We start from the raw sequence: 19,791 nt of genomic DNA on the forward strand, positions 1-19,791 counted from the left end.
TCAGGCTCTTTAAGGTTGTGGGGATAAATTCCCTCTACCTACTAAATGTTCCCAATAGTGTGAGTGTCAAATAGCCTCTGACAGCAAAGTCCAGCTCTCGGACTTCACGTGGGGCTTACTAAGCCCAGCAGAGCTGTTTCTATTTGTAGGAGAAGGGTCAAAGATGGGTTACTAGCACCTTAAAGTTGGTTGCTTCAGGCACATGAGGTTCATCAGCTGTGGTTGGCAACTCACCTAGAAGAAAGAATCTCTGATCTCAAACTTCACGGTCTTGTGGCTATATGCACTCATGGGGAAGGCTTCGGGAGTAAACCCTGAGGAAAAATCCAGAGCTGGAGTCCCTAAGCCAGTCCTTCATTGAGTTCAATGCTGACTGGCAAATCCCGCAGTGCTGCTGTTGCAAACTGTATCGGTCTCTGCCGTTCCTTTGAAATCATCAGCTGCATGGAGACAGGGAGTCAGATACATGGGCAACAGCTTTCTCTCTATCTGGTACTGCCCCGGCTTGCATATCACGTACATAACTAGAACACAGCATCCATGGTCAACTCCGACCAACAAAGGCCTCTCCCTGTTCTACCTCAATGAACTGAGTAATGATTTAATCTGTATGAACAGTATGCAAGATAAGCTTTTCACTGTATTTTAGTGCATGTGACTATAATAAACCAATACCAATATCTAGTAGATAATTAAAAGCTGTTCAAAATATCTACCTTGCTTGTCATTCCATGATTTATCAAATCAAGATATTTTCCCACATAATGGCAGGAGAACAAAAGTCATGGGCATTTTTTTTCTTTTACACATTTGTGGTGAAATACATGTACCTGTCTGGACACGCCCCCCCGCTGACTGCTCCTGTGGCTCCTCCCACTGACTGTGGCTCCTCCCACGGACCCCGGTATAAAGGCGATTGGAGACACCGCCCCAGCCTCAGTCTCCAGGATGCAGTGTGGAGGTCAATTGCTGCTTGTTCTTTCTTCCAGCCAATAAAAACCTATATCTCGCCTCACATCTCCAAGAGTTATTGATGGTGCATCAACATTGTACTAGGTTTTTGTTAATAAGCATCTGTCATCAGGGTGCTACAGTAGCAGAGTGGTTGGTCCAATGCTATTACAGATAGGGGCATCAGAATTCAGAGTTCAATTCCGGCATCCTCTGTAAGAAGCTTGAACACCCTTCTCATGAACACATGAGTTTCCTCGGGGGTTCCAGTTTCCTCTCACAGTCCAAAGACGTACTAATTAGTAGGTCAATTGGTCATTGTAAATTGTCTTGTGATTAACCAATGGTTAAATTGGAGGGTTGCTGGGCAGCGTGGTTCATGGGCCAAAAGGACCTGTTCCACAATGTACCTCTGAATAAATAAATAAAATACCAAGCAATTCATTCTATAGAAATGTTTTCTGTAATTGTTTTAATTTGTGGAATCCTGCCTTGAGTCCTGGCCTATTTGTTCCTCCTCTGGCTGCTCTCCACTCATGCCTGTGACTCATGCCATGTAGATCATGCCTTCAAGCTACCTTCCAGGCACAGAAAGCTCCGGTATTGGAAGTGATGGCTGTATGTGACAGATTGAATAATGGTATATCTCTTCCCACGTTGTCCTTTCACTCATCACCTATGACAGGCTGGGTGTAATTAGTTATTTGATGGCAGGTAGGCACAAGCATTGAGGCACTTTGAAAGACAGGGACAGATATGTGCATGCATAATGATGAATTGCTTATATTTGTATTTTATTTTGATAAGGAGTGTAAGGGTGTCATAGAATGATGCTTTGGCCCTGCATTCACCAACTGTGATCATGCAAATGTGGACAACAGCAGAGAAAAGTTGAAACAGAAGCATTGCTGGAAAGAAGAATGTTGGCTCACTTTATTTTTGTTGGTCCATGGTTTACGAACATTTAATTTTAGCCCCAAGTAGCTCAAGAAGGTGGTGTGGAGTTACCTTCTTGAGCTGTGATAGTCTGTTTGGTGAAAGTAAACCTGCTTTGTTGATAGTTAGGTAGCTCCAGAATTTTTAAGCCAACTGCAATGGAAGAGAACAGGTCAGCTTCTATTTCAAAGCTCAAGGTTCGAATTTCCATTTCTGGTTAGTATGTAACTAGAGGTAAATTTGCAAACATGACATTCATAGTCCTTGTTCCTCGAGTAAATTGTTATCTGTTGAATCCACACAATTGTAAATTTGTATAATCTGCATCGTGTTATTATACTGGACTTCCTCTTAATTTGCATTTTGTATTGAGAAAGAGAAACAAATAGATTATCAGAATTAGGTTTTCAGCAAAGATGGAGTGAAAGGGGGCTAAATGTTACTCTTCTTAGAAGAATGAGGGGGGATTTCATTGAAACTTATTGAATATTGAAAGGACTAGATAGAGTGGATGTGGTGAGGATGTTTTCAATAGTGGGGGAGTCTCACAGTACTAGGATGTCTCTTTAGAACAGAGATGAGAAGGAATTTCTCTAGCCAGATGGTGGTGAACTTATGGAATTTATTGCCACAGACAGCTATGGAGTCTAAGTCACTGAGTATATTTAAAACAGAGGCTGATGCGTAAGAGCATCAAAGGTTATAGGGAGAAGGTGGGAGAATGGGGTTGAGAGGAAATAAATCAGCCATAATGGAATGGCAGAGCAGACTCAATGGGCCAATGGCCTAATTCTGTTCCTATGTTTTATAGCCTTATGAACTGGATCCTGTCATGCCAAGGCTGAGAGTTAATGAAAGATGAAGAAAGCAACATTGGGCAGATGCTCCACAGTTTTTCTCTGAAATACATTCTGAAAGAGAGTAGATAAAATGACATTAATATACCCTTCCTCTTCTTAGGTGCCGGCTTGCCTAAGTGGAGCAGGAATAGCTCAGTTCCACCTCCTCAGAGAAGCTGAGTTATTTGCTTTGGGGATTTAAGTGTGCTACTCAAGATCCATTATGGAACAAATTGTAAATGGACTGCAGAAGTGAATCGATCCCAGAAGAAAATTTATTTCTTTTCTTTCTCATGTTAGAAAATTAAGTTCAGCATCACGTCTAATTGGACTAGATTATCATTTTAGTCAGAGGAAACATCTTATATACTCTTATTTTTCCTTTATTGCAATTTATTTTTTACTGGCAATGATATTTCTTTGTGTCCTTTTTTAACATTGATGCAGCAGAGTTGTCCGGTTTTCTATTGAGTAATCATTAAAAGTTTTCAATTCTCTCACAACAAGTCTGCCAATTGTTGAAGTTTCAACTCCCCGTAAAGCTGAGAATATCCAGCATTTAACAGAAGGAATATCTTTTTATTAGATGTATAACAAGGGGAACAGTAGTAAAATTAACATTACTACAACTTGGCTGATTTAAAGGTCACTTTGAAATTCATTGTTGCATTATCAGTTTCAGGGAATATATCTATACAGAAAGGTAGCATTGAAATGGGTCCTCCCTTTGAGGTTGCACAGGAAGTCTTAGCGTGTGGTTACCAAGAAGACAAGTGGACACCAGGTAGGATAGCTCCAAGAACCACCCCACTGATGTACACAGTGGAAGATCATACATGGAGACATCATGTGGACTAGATACTGGATGCTCAGCCAAAGAATACACCTGAGTTGACTGCATCGGATAACCCAGAGGCATTACAGCTACCAGACTTAGCTCGTAGTGATGATTATGTCACTAACAGCAATGTGACACCTACAACAGAGAAAGTTGTCTTTGACAAGACACCTGCCAAACCTGATGCCACTCCACAGGTCCAGAGGTGCTATCCAGAAAGAAACAAAGCACCACCCAAAAGACTGAATCTTTAGTATAATGAAGTTTGTTATGGACTGTTATTGTGAGTGCATATAACCATATAACATATAACAATCACAGCACGGAAACAGGCCATTCCGGCCCTCCTAGTCCGTGCTGAACTCTTAATCTCACCTAGTCCCACCTACCCGCACTCAGCCCATAACCCTCCACTCCTTTCCTGTCCATATACCTATCCAATTTTACCTTAAATGACACAACTGAACTGGCCTCTACTACTTCTACAGGAAGCTCATTCCACACAGCTATCACTCTCTGAGTAAAGAAATACCCACTCGTGTTTCCCTTAAACTTTTGCCCCCTAACTCTCAAATCATGTCCTCTCGTTTGAATCTCCCCTACTCTCAATGGAAACAGCCTATTCACGTCAACTCTATCTATCCCTCTCAAAATTTTAAATACCTCGATCAAATCCCCCCTCAACCTTCTACGCTCCAATGAATAGAGACCTAACTGGTTCAACCTTTCTCTGTAACTTAAGTGCTGAAACCCAGGTAACATCCTAGTAAATCGTCTCTGCACTCTCTCTAATTTATTGATAACTTTCCTATAATTTGGTGACCAGAACTGTACACAATATTCCAAATTTGGCCTTACCAATGCCTTGTACAATTTTAACATTACATCCCAACTTCTGTACTCAATGCTCTGATTTATAAAGGCCAGCATTCCAAAAGCCTTCTTCACCACCCTATCTACATGAGACTCCACCTTCAGGGAACTATGCACTGTTATTCCTAGATCTCTCTGTTCCACTGCATTCCTCAATGCCCTACCATTTACCCTGTATGTTCTATTTGGATTATTCCTGCCAAAATGTAGAACCTCACACTTCTCAGCATTAAACTCCATATTTATTTGAATATGATTTGTTAATGGAAAATTGAATATTTTGTTACAAATACAGTTTTATGTTACAGTAATCTAAAGGGGAGGAAGTGTAATATATGGGTCTATTTCTCTTAGTGCAATGATAACTTGCCTCTGTGCATTGATCTGTTCACTCTCCCTCTCCCCCTTCCCTATCTCTCCTCACTCACTCCCTCTCGCTTTCTCTCCAATGTGAAAGCCACCTCCACGTGTGGACCACCAGAGGGCATATGTACAAAATTAAGGGAGGGAAGTTTAGGGGAGACATCAGGGGTAAGTTTTTTACACAGAGGGTTGTGAGTGCCTGGAATGACTTGCCAGGGATGGTGGTGGAGGCTAAAACATTAGGGGTATTTAAGAGCCTCTTGGACAGGCACATGGATGAAAGGAAAATGGAAGGTTATGGGGTAGTGTGGGTTTAGTACTTTTTTTAAGGGTTATATGGGTCGGCACAACATGGAGGGCTGAAGGGCCTGTACTGTGCTGTAGTGTTCTATGGTTCAATGGTGTGTGGTATTATTTTAATTGATTTAGTTGTACAGACACAACAGATGCTGTCTGCCCAACTGAGTTCCTCCAGTGTGTGTAGTTTTGGATTTCCAACATCTGAAGATTTTCTCATGTTTAAAATATTTAGATTCATTTCACTTTCATGCTTTTAAGCATACATCTTCAAGTTCATGTAAAAAAAAGTTTGTCTTTAGAATCTTCCCAAAATATTTCTAACTTACTTAATTATTCACTGAAATGAAAAATTAAAAGCTGGTTTCAGACCCAGAGCCTCAGCAGACAACATCCATGCTGCAGTTATTGTCTGAAGCCAGCTCCATCCTGCAGGAAGAGAAAATGAAAAATCCGCAGCTGCTGGAAAGCTGAAATAAAAATAGGAAAAGCCAGAAACATTCAACCCGCGGCATCTGTGGAAAGAGAAGCAGTTACTGTTTCAAATTCATCCAGATCTGAAATGTTAACTATTCCTTTCTCCACAGTGGCTGCCTGACCTGCTGTGTGTTTCCATCTTGCTGGAGATTTACAGAGATGTCAGCATGTCCTGGGAAATGTATTATAGAAAACATAGAAACAAAGAAAATCTACAGCACAATACAGGCCCTTCAGCCCACAAAGCTGTGCTGAACATGTCCGTACCTTAGAAATTACCTAGGGATACCCATAGCCCTCTGTTTTTCTAAGCTCCATGTACCTATCCAGGAGTCTCTTAAAAGACCCTCTCATAAAAGACCCTCCACCACCATCACCGGCTGCCCATTCCACGCACTCACCACTCTCTGTGTAAAAAACTTACCCCTGACATCGACTCTGTACCTACTCCCCAGCACCTTCAAACTGTGCCCCCTCGTGCTAGCATTTCAGCCCTTGGGAAAAGTCTCTGACTATCCACACGATCAATGCCTCTCATCATCTTATACACCTCTATCAGGTCACTTCTCATCGTCGATCTCTCCAAGGAGAAAAGGCCGAGTTCACTCAACCTATTCTCATAAGGCATGCTCCCCAATCCAGGCAACATCCTTATAAATCTTCTCTGCATCCTTTCTATGGTTTCCACATCCTTCCTGTAGTGAGGTGACCAGAAATGAGCACAGTACTCCGTGGAGTCTGATCAGTGTCCTATATAGCTGCAACATTAGCTCTCTGCTCCTAAACTAAACCCCACAATTGATGAAGGCCAATGCACCGTATGCTTTCTTAACCACAGAGTCAACCTGCGCAGCAGCTTTGAGTGTCCTATGGACTTGGACCCCAAGATCCCTCTGATCCTCCACACTGCCAAGAGTCTTACCATTAATACTATATTCTGCCATCATATTTGACCTACCAAAATTAACCACTTCACACTTATCTGGGTTGAACATCTGCCACTTCTCAGCCCAGTTTTGCATCCTATCAATGACCCACTGTAACCTCTGACAGCCCTCCACATGATCCACAACATCTCCAACCTTTGTGTCATCAGCAAACTTACTAACCCATCCCTCCACTTCCTCATCCAGGTCATTTATAGAAATCACTAAGAGTAGAGGTCCCAGAACAGATCCCTGAGGCACACCACTGGTCACCAACCTCCATGCTAAATATGACCCGTCTGCAACCACTCTTTGCCTTCTGTGGGCAATCCAGTTCTGGATCCACAAAGCAAGGTCCCTTTGGATCCCATGCCTCCTTACTTTCTTAATAAGCCTTGCATTTCCTATAGCGTGATAACCAAAACTGCACACGGTAATTCAGCTGTTGCCTAAAATAAGACCATAAGACAAAGGAGCAGAAGTCGGCCATTCGGCCCATTGAGTCTACTCCACCATTTCATCATGAGCTGATGCAATCTCCCCTTTAGTCTCATTCCCCCGCCTTCTCACCATAACCTTTGATGCCCTGGCTACTCAGATACCTATCAATCTCTGCCCTGATACACCCAATGACTTGGCCTTCACTGCCGCCCGTGGCAACAAATTCCATAAATTCACCACCCTTTGGCTAAAAATTTTTTACGCATCTCTGTTCCGAATGGGTGCCCTGCAATCCTCAAGTCATGTCCTCTCGTACTAGATTCCCCCACCATGGGAAACAACTTTGCCACATCCACTCTGTCCATGCCTTTCTACATTAGAAATGTTTCTATGAGGTCCCCCACCATTCTTCTAAACTCTAAGGAGTACAGTCCAAGAGCGGTCAAATGTTCCTCATATGTTAACCCTCTCGTTCCCAGAATCATTCTAGTGAAACTTCTCTGAACCCTCTCCAATGTCAGCACATCTTTCTTAAATAAGGAGCCCAAAACTGTACACAATATTCCAAGTGAGGTCTTACCAATGCCTTATAGAGCCTCAACATCACATCCCTGCTCCTATACTCTATTCCTCTAGAAATGAATGCCAACATTGCATTCGCCTTCTTCACCATTGACTCAACCTGGAGGTTAACCTTAAGGGTATCCTGCACGAGGACTCCCAAGTCCCGTTGCATCTCAGAACTTTGAATTCTCTCCCTATTTAAATAACATTCTGCCCGTTTATTTCTTCTACTAAAGTGCATGACCATACACTTTACAACATTGTAATTCATTTGCCACTTCTTTGCCCATTCCCCCAATCTATCCAAGTCTCTCTGCAGACTGTCTGTTTCCTCAGCACTACCAGCCCCTCCACCTATCTTTGTATCATCAGCAAACTTAGCCACAAAGCCATCTATTCCATAATCCAAATCGTTGATATACAACATAAAAAGAAGTGGCCCCAACATGGACCCCTGTGGAACACCACTGGTAACCGGCAGCCAACCAGAATGGGATCCCTTTATTCCCACTCTCTGTTTTCTGCCAATCAACCAACACTCTATCCACATATGTAACTTTCCCGTAATTCCATGGGCTCTTATCTTATGAGGCTTAGCAGCCTCATGTGCGGCACTTTGTCAAAGGCCTTCTGAAAATCCAAATACACAACATCCACTACATCTCCCTTGTCTAGCCTACTTGTAATTTCCTCAAAAAATTGCACTAGGTTTGTCAGGCAGGATTTTCCTTTAAGGAAACCATGCTGAGTTCTGTCTTTGTCATATGCCTCCAGGTACTCCGTAACCTCATCCTTGACAATCGACTCCAACAACTTCCCAACCACTGATGTCAAGCAAAACAGGTCTATAATTTTCCTTTTGCTTCTTTGCTCCCTTCTTAAATAGCGGAGTGACATTTGCAATCTTCCAGTCCTCTGGAACCAGGCCAGAATCTATCGACTTTTGAAAGATCATTGCTAATGCCTCCGCAATCTCCACTGCTACTTCCTTCAGAACACAAGGGTGCATTCCATCTGGTCCAGGAGATTTATCTACCCTTAGACTATTCAGCTTCCTGAGTACTTTCTCTTTCATAATTGTGACTGCACGTATTTCTCTTCCCTGACACCCTTGAATGTTTGGTATATTGCTGATCTCTTTCTCAGTGAAGACTGATGCAAAATACTCGTTCAGTTCTTCCGCCATCTCCTTATCTCCCATTACAATTTCTCCAGCATCATTTTCTCTTGGTCCTATATCTACTGTCACCTGTCTTTTACGCTTTATATACTTGAAAAAGCTTTTAGTATCCTCTTTGATATTATTTGCTAGCTTCCTTTCATAGTTCATCTTTTCCCTCTTAATGACTTTCTTAGTTTCCTTTTGCAAGCTTTTAAAAACTTCCCAATCCTCTGTCTTCCCACTAATTTTTGCTTCCTTGTATGCCCTCTGCTTTGCTTTTACTTTGGCTTTCACTTCTCTTGTCAGCCACGGTTGCAACCTTTTTCCATTCAAAAATTTCTTTTTCTTTGGAATATATCTGTCTTGCACCTTCCTCACTTCTTGCATAAACTCCAGCCACTGCTGCTCTGCCGTCCTTCCCGCTAGTGTCCCTTTCCAGTCAACCTTGGCCAGTTCCTCTCTTATGCCACTGTAATTTCCTTTACTCCACTGAAATACCGCCACATCGGATTTCGGCTTCTCTTTCTCAAATTTCACAGTGAACTCAATCATGTTGTGATCACTGCCTCCTAAGGGTTCCTTCACTTCCATCTCTTTAATCACCTCTGGTTCATTACACAATACCCAGTCTAGTACAGCCAATCCCCTAGTGGGCTCAACAACAAGATGTTCTTAAAAGCCATCTTGTAGACATTCTACAAACTCTCTCTCTTGAGATCCAGTGCTGACCTGATTTTCCCAATCCACTCGCATGTTAAAATCCCTACAATTATCATAAAACTGCCCTTCTGGCAAGCCTTTTCTATTTCCTGTTGTAATTTGTAGTCCACATCACTGCAGCTGTTTGGAGGCCTGTAGATAACTGCCATCAGGGTCCTTTTACCCCTGCGATTTCTTAGCTCAACCCATAAGTAAGTTTTATAAAATAATATCTTGACCTCCATACTCTTATAGTCAATGGCCTGGCAAATGAAAACAAGTATCTTGTATTCCCTTTTCAGCACCTCATCTATCATCTTTAGTGATCTGTCACCTTTAGTGATCTATGGACTTGTTCCACAAGGCCATTTTGTTCCTCTGTATTCCCTATGAGCCCTACCTTTATTAGTCCTCCGTAAATGTAGTCTCTGGAACTTACCAGGATTAAATTAAAGATAAAGCTTTATTTGTCACATGTACATGGAAGCATTAAAGCATACAGCAAATTGTGTCATTTGCATCAATGACCAACACAGACCAAGGATGTGCTGAGGAAGCCCTCAAGTGTCAACATACTTCCAGCATCAACATAGCATGCCCACAACTTACTAACCCCAACACACAGAGTACATTATTTAGAACGTAGGAGGAAGCCCACGCATCCACAAAGACAGCATACAAACTCCTTACAGAGAACATTGGGAACTTAACCCCCGTGGCTGGTTCTGTAAAGCATTGCATTAGGTGCTACATTACTATGAGGTAAATTACAGAGAATGGTGCAGGAAACAAAAAAAAATCCAGCGAGCAGCAGTTCTGTGAGCAAAAATGCCTTGTTAATGAGAGAGGTTAGAGAGAATGGTAAGACTGGTTTAAGCTGATAGGAAGGCGACTGTAACTCAAATAACCACGCGTTAAAACAGTGGTGTGCCAAAGAACATCACTGAATGCACATGTCGAACCATGAAATGGATGGACTGCAGCAGCAGAAGACCATGAACAAAGATTCAGTGGCCACTGTATTAGTTTCAGGAAGTACCTAATAAATTGGCCACTAGTGTATTATCCACCTCATTATTAACAACATTATGAATTTCCATGTCATCTGCAAACATGAATCATAACTCCCACATCCGTTTAAAATTATTAATATGTATGACAAACTGCAAGGTCCCAGCATGAAACCCGGTGGTGCACCAGTGAGGTCAGGCATCAAATTACATCAGTAACCCTCCACCATCACCTTCTGGCTCCTATTACCACGTGCATTTTGGATCCAGTTTGTCACCTTGCCTTTGACCTAGATATCTGCACCAGATATGTTTCCCTGCCTCTCCATCAGTTGCTTAAACTCTTGTTTGACCATTGTCACCAGTAGACTATGGTACATTGGACACCTTTATATTCTTTATAACTCATAAGTTCATTTATATATTTGTATACTTTATCTCCCACTTAATCAATACATCTTTTTTTTATTGGAGACTCGTGAGACTGCAGATATTGGAAACCTGGAGTAATAGACAAAATACTGGAGGTCAGGCAGCATCTATGAAGGGGCTTGGACAGAGGAAATTTTGGTTCAAGACCCTTCATCGGGTTCCTCCAGCATTTTGTCTGTTGCTTCTGCTTCAACTGATTTACATTCAATCCAAATTCCCCACAGTGTGATACTCACATTTCACATTGTAGAATCTAAATGTTCACTTCCTTGACCCAACTGTACCCTTCTCTCAGCTAAAATCCCCCCATCAGACATTTTCATTGCTTAGGGTTTCTTATAGTTGCTAAAGCTCCATTTCCTCTTTACTCCACAATGTTTAACTGCATATTTCTGAACAAAAGTATGATCATCCATTTAAACAGTTACTACTATTTCCCCTACCATCTATTTTTTCCTTATCCCATTGTGAGATTCTTGTGATTTAATTTTATATTAAATGCACAATCTAAATGTAAATTGCTGAAGTAAGATTTGCATTTATATTTCATATTTTGCATCCTTAGAATAATCCAACCTACTTAACAGGCAATATTATGACCATCACTGTGAGATTATCCTACTGTCTGCACAATTTTTAAGAGATATTAAAAGTAAAGAATATGAAGCTTTTTTAGATATTCCTTCATTGAATATGACAGGCAAGGGCAGCAGTAATAACAGTTGCTATTGTCCTTTGAGAAGAAGAGTCTGGAAATTTAAAACAACTGGTTTGAAAATGCATGAAAAAACACAAGTTGATTTTGTAACTCATGTCTATCTCTAGTATGATAATAAAAATATATGTTGCATTTATAATATAAACGAAAGTAAACAAAAGCAGAGAAGATATAGATGTTAACCTGAGAACACTGGGAACGTCTGGCATCAGTAATTCTTAATATTGATTCCAATCAAATTAATTTTCATTGCATCATGTAGTGGTTGCCACACCCCTTCTACCGATGAATCAGTTCACCTCTGTGTTAGACTCTACCAGTATTCAGTGGAATAGTGCAGAAGGTAGGAGGTACAGAACATCCTTTGGGAGTTATTCTGGGATTCCATCAAAAGGAATAAGTCAGTAGCACAAGAATGTGGTTGTCCTGAAGGACACAGCAGCCAGACCCAGCTTGCAGTAGGTGCTGAAAGACATTACAATATTTTGTCTTTATTTATCTATCTATAATGAGAGAAAACATACCTTATTACAGAGATAAGAATGATTATTGAAGGAGCATTTTAAACAAGCTGATGCAACAGATTTATTTGACTGGCCATGCTTTCTGAATATTGAGATGGAAAGGGAGCATTCTGCTGTGAGTGCCATTCTGTGCTGGAGATCAGTGCTACAGAGCTGGTATCTGTGCTTGTTATCATTTGACACCCATGCACACACTTTGCTTATAAACCGGCTTCTAAGTCACTGGCAAGGTATGCATGTGAACTGATGGCAGAGAGTGTAAAATTGAGTGGAAATGTGTTGCTTTTATTCTCTCTTCACTATCTATACTGAGGTGATAGGCTGCCGTTTCTGACTATCTAAAGGGAAGAAGGCACAGGACGTCTTCAAAAGGTGGTGCCTCAAAAAGATGGCATCCACTGTTAAGAACCCTCACCATCCAGGGCATACCCTCTTCTCAATACTGCTTTTAGGGAGTGGAATAAGAGCCTGAAGCCACACACTCAATATTATAGGAACAACTTCTTCCCCTCTGCTATCAGATTTCTGAATAGTCCATGAACCAATGAACAGTACCTCACTATTTTGCTCCTTTTTTGCAATATTTATTTCTTTGTGAGACTTATCGTAATAATTTATGTGTTGCACTGTACTGCTACCATAAAACAACAAATTTCATGAAATGTGTCACTGATAATAAACCTGATTTGGATTCTGATGATGATTTTGGTGGATGGAGGGGCAGTGATAATGTACCATCTTATTCTCTCGATAGGTATGAAACTCTGGAAATTTCTGCCACAGAAGGCAGAACACTGGTCATATTTAAATTGACAGGAGATACAATGGTAGGTTAATTGGTCATTGAAAATTTCCTGTAAGTAGGCTAGGATTAAATCAGGGGATTACAAGGCAGCGTGGCTCGAAGGGACAGAGAGGCCTATTCCATGCTACATCTCAATAAATAAATAAAGTTCAAGGAATTGAGGGTTAAAATAAAACAGAGAACAGTTCTGCACAGAACAGGATCTTTGTCCCATGGTGTTTGTGACAAACATAATCCCAACTTAAACTGCTCGTCTGCCTACATAAATTCAATGCCTCTCTTTCCCTACCTGTATACCAGTCTATCAAAATGCTAGCAGCATGTTTTGTGCTATCACTTTCTGTGTAATAAACTTGTCTTATAAATTTGCTTTACACTTTCTCCCTCCCATCTTAAATCCTATAGTGCTTGTTATTTCCACCCTGGGATAAAGTCTCTGACTATCATACCTCTCATAATTTTATAATCCTTTATTAGGTCACCCTTTATCCTCCAAATCTCTAGAGAAAATAATCAAAGTTTGTCCAACCTCTCTTTGTAGCCAAAACTCTTTAATCCAGGCAGTATCCTGGTAAACCTCTTCTGTACCCTCTCCAAAGCCTCCAATGTTTCTGTCCTGTACTTCTCTATGATTCTATGATATCCTTTCTGCAATGTGGTTCCTAGTACTGAACACAATGCTGAGACCTATCCAGAGTCTTATGCAGCTACGACATGACATCCACACATTTATATTCACACCTCATCACAAAGTCATAGAGCACTATGGCACTGGAACAGGCACTTCAGCCCATCATATCCATGACAGCCCAGTTTCTCAAGGTCCCACCTACCCACACTCAGACCATAGCTTTTCATGTACCTGTCTGGACTTCTCTTAAATGTTATAATTGAACTCAGACAGACAGGCAGACATACTTTATTGATCCCGAGGGAAATTGGGTTTTGTTACAGTCGCACCAACCAAGAATAGTGAAGAAATATAGCAATATAAAACCATAAGTAATTAAATAATAATAAGTTAATCATGCCAAGTGGAAATAAGTCCAGGACCAGCCTATTGACTCAGGGTGTCTGACACTCTGAGGGAGGAGTTGTAAAGTTTGATGGCCACAGGTAGGAATGACTTCCTATGGCGTTCAGTGTTACATCTCGGTGGAATGAGTCTCTGGTTGAATGTACTCCTGTGCCTAACCAGTACATTATGGAGTGGATGGGAGTCATTGTCCAAGATGGCATGCAACTTGGACAGCATCCTCTTTTCAGACACCACCGTCAGAGAGTCCAGTTCCACCCCCACAACATCACTGGCCTTATGAATGAGTTTGTTGATTCTGTTGGTGTCTGCTGCCCCAGCACACAACAGCAAACATGATAGCACTGGCTACCACAGCCTCGTAGAACATCCTCAGCATCGTCCGGCAGATATTAAAGGACCTCAGTCTCCTCAGGAAATAGAGACGGCTCTGACCCTTCTTGTAGACAGCCTCAGTGTTCTTTGACCAGTCCAGTTTATTGTCAGTTTGTATCCCCAGGTATTTGTAATCCTCCACCATGTCCACACTGACCCCTTGGATGGAAACAAGGGTCACAAAGGTCACTTAGCCCTCCTCAGATCCACCACCAACTCCTTAGTCTTTTTCACATTAAGCTGCAGATGGTGTTGAACGCACTGGAGAAGTCAAAAAACATGACTCTCACAGTGCTCGTCGGCTTGTCCAGGTGGGCGTAGACACGGTTCAGCAGGTAGACGATGGCATCCTCAACTCCTAGTCGGGGCTGATAGGCGAACTGGAGGGGGTCTACGTGTGGCCTAACCATAGGCCGGAGCTGCTCTAGAACAAGTCTCCCCAGGGTCTTCATGATGTGGAAGGTCAATGCCACCGGCCTGTAGTCATTGGAGCCACTGGGGAGCGGCGTCTTCGGTACAGGAACGAGACAGGACGTCTTCCACAGCACAGGAACCCTCTGGAGACTCAGGCTCACATCTACCACTCTGCTGGAAGTTTGTTTCACACTTGCACCACTCTTTGAGTGAAGAAGTTCCCCTTGTACTCTCCTTAAATATTTCATCTTTCACTCTAAATGTATGACTCTAGTCTCATCTCACCCAACCTTGGGGGAGGGTGCAGGGAAGCCTGCTACATTCACTTTATTATTACCCCTCAAAGATGAAGGTAACTAAACCCTACACTTCCTGTACCATTCTATCTAGTTATATTGCTCCTTTCATTGAGCCTCAGCATTTCTCTGTACCTCAATGCTTCTCAGGGTCCTACTATTTATTCTATACTTTACTCTGACGTTTGATGTCTGGAAGTGCAACACCTCACAATTGTCCAGACCAAACACTATCTGCCATTTCTCTGCTCACACTTCCAAGTGGTTTATACCCTGCTGAACCAAGATGCCACAAGAACAACAGAGATGAGGAGTTGAGGCCATCAGAGATCAGCCATCATCATATTGAATGGTGGGGCAGAATTGAGGGGTCAGGTGTTTTATTTCAGCTTCTAATTTCTTGTGTTCTTATATAACTTAGTTGAGATTGTGGGATGTGGGAAGAGAGGTACTGTATTCATCAATAGTTTCAGTTCAGCTACTGGTATGGTGACTAATTGTAATTAAACATGTAAAGATTAATTTCATTTGTCACATGTACATCAAAACATCAAAACGTACAGTTAAATGTGTTGCTTTGTGTTAAAGACCAACACAGTATGAGATGTGCTATACTATAATTAGTAGTGTACTATACTGTAATTAGTACCATATGTAATGGAATTACGCCTGCCCCCACAATCTTCCATCCTCCCATTTAACTACTGCTACTTTCAAGTATTCACAACCATTATTCAAGCTGGAGAAATGTATTAGTGAGTGTCATGTGAGGTTTATAGTTGATGTGTCTTTTATGGTTGAATATCTGAAAGCATTTATTATATGGTTGTTGAATATCTTGTAGTATAGTTCGTCAAATTATGAGAGGCATAAATAGGGTAGACAACCAGAATCCTCCGTACCAGGTAGAAATATCAGGAGGACATGCATTTAAGGTGAGGGGGGAAAGTTTAAAAGAGATGTGAAGGACATTTGTTTTAATATACGGAGTAATAGGTGCCTAGAATGGGATGCCAAGTGTACTGGTAGATGCAGATACAATGGTGATGTCTAAGAGGCAGTTTGACATATGGATATGCAGGGAATGGAAGGATATGGATCATGTGCAGGCAGAAAAGAGTTAGTTTAATCAAAAAGATGTTCAGCACCGTACCTTGTGGGCTGTAGGGCCTGTACCTGCACTGTACTGTCCTGTGCTTTGTGTTCTACAATAAAGCTGTGCGACACTTATGAGCAATGTAGAAATGTTTATTGAGTGTGATGGAACATTTACGTACCAGGTACAAAACAGACAACTGGAGGGTGATGATGTTTTCCTTAATCACTCATTCTATTTGAATGAGTTCCAGTCATCCATTTAGCATCTGTTACAGCCACCATGTACTTTCAAGATGGAGGGCTGACTTCAAGATTAACCAGCTTTAAGAGGTGCTTTAGCCAATTACAAAAATCAGGACCTTCGCTGAGGCAATAAACCACTGAAGTGCACCATTGGTGCTGGGCGTGCATTATTCTGTTAATGAATCAAGGAGCATGGGTAAGATACTGGACATTAAAGAAGAATGAAAGGTTACCTCATTGAAAACTGCTGAATATTGATAGGTCTGTTTAGAAATAACATGGAGAGGATGTTTCCAACATTGGGAGAATCTAGGACTCGAGAACACAGCATGAGATAGAAAATAGATTAGGAGGAATTTCAATAGATAGAGGGTGTTGAATATGTGGAATTCATTGCCACAGATGGCAGTGAAGCCATTTCATTAAGTATATTAAAGTAGATGTTGATAGGTTCTTGATTAGTAAGGGGGCCAAAGGTCATGGAGAGAAGGCAGGAGAATGGGGTAGAGTGCAAAAATGAATCAGACATAATCAAATGGATGAGCAAACACGAGGAAATCTGCAGATGCTGGAAATTCAAACAACAACACACACAAAATGCTGGTGGAAAACAGCAGGCCAGGCAGCATCTAAATTTCCATACAATACACTTGGCCCCCACTTCCATTTCCCGCACATCTACCCTCACCCCATCCACCCGCCACTCCACTCGGGATAGGGTTCACCTTGTCCTTACCTACCACCCCACCAGCCTCCAGGTCCAACGTATAATTCTCCGTAACTTCTGCCACCTCCAACGGGATCCCACTACCAAGCACATCTTTCCCTCCCTCCCTCTTTCTGCTTTCTGCAGGGATCACTCCCTACGCGACTCCCTTGTCCACTCGTCCCCCCCATCCCTTCCCACCGATCTCCCTCCTGGCACTTATCCTTGTAAACGGAACAAGTGCTACACCTGCCCTTACACTTCCTCCCTCACCACCATTCAGGGCCCCAGACAGTCCTTCCAGGTGAGGTGACACTTCACCTGTGAGTCGGCCGGTGTGGTATACTGCGTCCGGTGCTCCCGGTGTGGCCTTTTATATATTGGTGAGACCCGACGCAGACTGGGAGACCGTTTCGCTGAACACCTATGCTCGGTCCGCCAGAAAAAGCAGGATCTCCCAGTGGCCACACATTTTAATTCCATGTCCCATTCCCATTCTGATATGTCTATCCATGGCCTCCTCTATTGTCCAAATGAATCCAAACTCAGGTTGGAGGAACAACACCTTATATACCGGCTGGGTAGCCTCCAACCTGATGGCATGAACATTGACTTCTCTAACTTCCGTTAATGCCCCTCCTCCCCTTCTTACCCCATCCCTGACATATTTAGTTGTTTGCCTGCTCTCCATCTCCCTCTGGTGCTCCCCCCTTCTTTCTCCTGAGGCCTCCTGTCCCATGATTCTTTCCCTTCTCCAGCTCTGTATCACTTTCGCCAATCACCTTTCCAGCTCTTAGCTTCATCCCACCCCCTCCGGTCTTCTCTTATCATTTTGCATTTCCCCCTCTCCCCACTACTTTCAAATCTCTTACTATCTTTCCTTTCGGTTAGTCCTGATGAAGGGTCTTGGCCCGAAACGTTGACAGCACTTCTCCCTATAGATGCTGCCTGGCCTGCTGTGTTCCACCAGCATTTTGTGTATGTTGCCATAGGATAATGATATATGGACTTTAGGGGTGGGGGATAATGTATCAGCTTAGATAAATGATTGGAAAGCCAATAGATACATATTAACAATTTGGAAGTGGGGGCCAAGTGTATTGTATAGAAGTTTGCTGATCAAGTTTCCTGGCCTGCTGTGTTCCACCAGCATTTTGTGTGTGTTGTTGTTAATCAAATGGATGAGCAGGCTCAATGGGCCGAATGTCATAAATTGGCTCTTATATCTTGTGCTTTTTTACTTTTTATATATTTGAACAATAGTTTAGCATTCTCTTTTATATTATTAGCTATCTTACCTTCAAATTTTATCTTTTCTCTTTCCATTGCTTTTTAAGTTGCCTTCTATTAGTTTTTAAAAGCTATACAGTCCTCTAACTTGCCACTTGTTTTTACAATATCGTATGCCCTCTCTTTTGCTTTCATGCTGTCTTTGACTTTCTTTGTCAGCCATAGTTGCTTCATCCGTCCTTTAGGGTGTTTCTTCTTCTTTGGGATGATTCAGTCCTCCATCTTCCAAATTACTCCCAGAAGCTGCACCACTGTTATCCCAGCCAGGATCCACTTTGAATCAACTTTGGCTATCTCATCTCTCATACCCTGTAGTTAACTTTACTCTACTGTGGAACCAATATATCCAATTTTAGCTTCTCCCTCTCAAGATGCAGGGCGCATTCTATCATTTTATGATCATTTTTCTCCTAAGGGTTCCTTTACCTTAAGCTCCATAATCAAATCTGTTCACTGCACAACACCAAATCCAGAATTGCCTTTTTCTCCGTGGCTTTGACCACAATCTGCTCTAAAAAGCAATCTCATAGACACAGAATTTTACAAATTCCTTACCTAGTGATTCTGCTCCAGCCTGATTTTCCCTGTCTACCTTCATATCGAGCGCCATGGCATTGCTTCTCTTACATGCCTTTTCTATCGCCTACATAATCTCCTGCCCATCCAGGCTACTTTTCAGAAGCCTGTGTATAACTCCCACAGGGTCTTTTCACTCTTTCAGTTAACTGTACCCTCACTGATTCTACATCTTCTGTTCTTATGTCACTTCTTACCAAGGATTGGATTTCATTTATTTTTTTACTAACAAAGCCACCCCCCACCTTCTGTCCATCTGCCTCTCTTTTCAATAAGATGTGTACCTGGGATGTCTAAGTCCAGCTGTGATCTTTATTCAGCCACAAATCTGTGATGCCCACAATTTTATACCTCCCAATTTCAAACTATAAACTCATCTATCTTGTTTCTATATACTCTATGCATTCAAAAATATAACAACATTCTCCCTTTGTGAATATCCCTCTTTTCATTTGCAATTTTGCCCCGAGATTCACTTAAAATATTTACTACCCTGCATTGCCAAATTAAATTGCAGTTTGCTTATTGCGAATCTCAGTGTACCTGATAATAAACAATGTGCTGGCTTATCTGCTACTCTGATATTTTTGGATTAAATGCCAGTAGGCACAGAAATGGCAATAAGGATTGTTAATTAATCTGCTGTCTTCAAAACACTCAGCAGTTTTTATTTTGTCTTTATATTACTGTTATGTTGGCATTTTCTGAGGATTTCCTGTTTAAGTATTGTGATCTTGTGAATGTGACAGAACTAGTTTGATAACGAATGCATCAGAATCAGGTTTATTATCACTGACATACATTTACTGGCCACTTTATTAGGTACAACTGCACTCCTGCTCATTAAATCAAATATTTGATCAGCCAATCATGTGGGAGTAACTCATTGCATAAAAGCATGC

Source organism: Hemitrygon akajei, chromosome 4 (genome assembly GCF_048418815.1).
Source record: "Hemitrygon akajei chromosome 4, sHemAka1.3, whole genome shotgun sequence".
NCBI classification, from domain to species: domain Eukaryota; kingdom Metazoa; phylum Chordata; class Chondrichthyes; order Myliobatiformes; family Dasyatidae; genus Hemitrygon; species Hemitrygon akajei.